The sequence below is a fragment of the Hypanus sabinus genome, chromosome 3, assembly GCF_030144855.1.
Source record: "Hypanus sabinus isolate sHypSab1 chromosome 3, sHypSab1.hap1, whole genome shotgun sequence".
In the NCBI taxonomy this organism is placed as follows: Eukaryota; Metazoa; Chordata; class Chondrichthyes; order Myliobatiformes; family Dasyatidae; genus Hypanus; species Hypanus sabinus.
In genome coordinates this window covers 190,704,111-190,707,288 of record NC_082708.1, presented here as the reverse complement: position 1 = coordinate 190,707,288, position 3,178 = coordinate 190,704,111, and positions in this window count along the sequence as shown.

The following is a 3,178-nucleotide window of genomic DNA, read 5'->3' as shown; positions in this document are numbered from 1 at the left end:
GAACACAAACTGAGCCCTTGGTCAATGCAACCTGGGTACGGAACACAAATTGAGCCCTCAGTCAATGCAACCTGGGTAAGGAACACAAACTGAGCCCTCGGTCAATGCAACCTGGGTAAGGAAGACAAACTGAGCCCTCGGTCAATGCAACCTGGGTAAGGAACTCAAACTGAGCCCTCGGTCAATGCAGCGGCCTGGGTAAGGAACACAAACTGAGCCCTCGGTCAATGCTACCTGGGTAAGGAAGACAAAGTGAGCCCTTGGTCAATGTAACCTGGGTAAGGAACACAAACTGAGCCCTCGGTCAATGCAACCTGGGTAAGGAACACAAACTGAGCCCTCGGTCAATGCAACCTGGGTAAGGAACACAAACTGAGCCCTCGGTCAATGCAGCGGCCTGGGTAAGGAAGACAAACTGAGCCCTCGGTCAATGTAACCTGGGTAAGGAACACAAACTGAGCCCTCGGTCAATGTAACCTGGGTAAGGAACAGAAACTGAGCCCTCGGTCAATGTAACCTGGGTAAGGAACACAAACTGAGCCCTCGGTCAATGCAGCGGCCTGGGTAAGGAACACAAACTGAGCCCTCGGTCAATGCAACCTTGGTAAGGAAGACAAACTGAGCCCTTGGTCAATGTAACCTGGGTAAGGAACACAAACTGAGCCCTCGGTCAATGCAGCGGCCTGGGTAAGGAACTCAAACTGAGCCCTCGGTCAATGCAACCTGGGTAAGGAAGACAAACTGAGCCCTTGGTCAATGTAACCTGGGTAAGGAACACAAACTGAGCCCTCGGTCAATGCAACCTGGGTAAGGAACACAAACTGAGCCCTCGGTCAATGCAACCTGGGTAAGGAACACAAACTGAGCCCTCGGTCAATGCAGTGGCCTGGGTAAGGAAGACAAACTGAGCCCTCGGTCAATGTAACCTGGGTAAGGAACACAAACTGAGCCCTCGGTCAATGTAACCTGGGTAAGGAACAGAAACTGAGCCCTCGGTCAATGTAACCTGGGTAAGGAACACAAACTGAGCCCTCGGTCAATGCAGCGGCCTGGGTAAGGAACACAAACTGAGCCCTCGGTCAATGCAACCTTGGTAAGGAAGACAAACTGAGCCCTTGGTCAATGTAACCTGGGTAAGGAACACAAACTGAGCCCTCGGTCAATGCAGCGGCCTGGGTAAGGAACTCAAACTGAGCCCTCGGTCAATGCAACCTGGGTAAGGAAGACAAACTGAGCCCTTGGTCAATGTAACCTGGGTAAGGAACACAAACTGAGCCCTCGGTCAATGTAACCTGGGTAAGGAACACAAACTGAGCCCTCGGTTAATGCAACCTGGGTAAGGAAGACAAACTGAGCCCTCGGTCAATGCAACCTGGGTAAGGAAGACAAACTGAGCCCTCGGTCAATGCAACCTGGGTAAGGAACTCAAACTGAGCCCTCGGTCAATGCAACCTGGGTAAGGAACTCAAACTGAGCCCTCGGTCAATGCAGCGGCCTGGGTAAGGAACACAAACTGAGCCCTCGGTCAATGCTACCTGGGTAAGGAAGACAAAGTGAGCCCTTGGTCAATGTAACCTGGGTAAGGAACACAAACTGAGCCCTCGGTCAATGCAACCTGGGTAAGGAACACAAACTGAGCCCTCGGTCAATGCAACCTGGGTAAGGAACACAAACTGAGCCCTCGGTCAATGCAGCCTGGGTAAGGAACACAAACTGAGCCCTCGGTCAATGCAGCCTGGGTAAGGAAGACAAACTGAGCCCTCGGTCAATGCAACCTGGGTAAGGAACACAAACTGAGCCCTCGGTCAATGCAACCTGGGTAAGGAACAGAAACTGAGCCCTCGATCAACGCAGCGTCCTGGGTAAGGAACACAAAATGAGCCCTCGGTCAATGCAGCCTGGGTGAGGAAGACAAACTGAGCCCTCGGTCAATGCAGCGGCCTGGGTAAGGAACACAAACTGAGCCCTCGGTCAATGCAACCTGGGTAAGGAACACAAACTGAGCCCTCGGTCAATGCAACCTGGGTAAGGAACACAAACTGAGCCCTCGGTCAATGCAACCTGGGTAAGGAAGACAAACTGAGCCCTCGGTCAATGCTGCAACCTGGGTAAGGAACACAAACTGAGCCCTCGGTCAATGCAGTGGCCTAGGTAAGGAACACAAACTGAGCCCTCGGTCAATGCAACCTGGGTAAGGAACTCAAACTGAGCCCTCGGTCAATGCAACCTGGGTAAGGAACACAAACTGAGCCCTCGGTCAATGCAACCTGGGTAAGGAACACAAACTGAGCCCTCGGTCAATGCAACCTGGGTAAGGAACACAAACTGAGCACTCGGTCAATGCAGCGGCCTGGGTAAGGAAGACAGACTGAGCCCTCGGTCAATGTAACCTGGGTAAGGAAGACAAACTCAGCCCTCGGTCAATGCAACCTGGGTAAGGAACACAAACTGAGCCCTTGGTCAATGCAGCGGCCTGGGTAAGGAAGACAGACTGAGCCCTCGGTCAATGCAACCTGGGTAAGGAACACAAACTGAGCCCTCGGTCAATGCAGCGGCCTGGGTAAGGAAGACAAACTGAGCCCTCGGTCAATGTAACCTGGGTAAGGAACACAAACTGAGCCCTCGGTCAATGTAACCTGGGTAAGGAACACAAACTGAGCCCTCGGTCAATGCAGCGGCCTGGGTAAGGAACACAAACTGAGCCCTCGGTCAATGCAACCTTGGTAAGGAAGACAAACTGAGCCCTTGGTCAATGTAACCTGGGTAAGGAACACAAACTGAGCCCTCGGTCAATGCAGCGGCCTGGGTAAGGAACACAAACTGAGCCCTCGGTCAACGTAACCTAGGTAAGGAACACAAACTGAGCCCTCGGTCAATGCAGTGGCCTGGGTAAGGAACACAAACTGAACCCTCGGTCAATGCTACCTGGGTAAGGAAGACAAACTGAGCCCTCGGTCAATGTAACCTGGGTAAGGAACAGAAACTGAGCCCTCGGTCAATGCAGCGGCCTGGGTAGGAACACAAACTGAGCCCTCGGTCAATGCTACCTGGGTAAGGAAGACAAACTGAGCCCTCGGTCAATGTAACCTGGGTAAGGAACACAAACTGAGCCCTCGGTCAATGCAACCTGGGTAAGGAACTCAAACTGAGCCCTCGGTCAATGCAGCGGCCTGGGTAA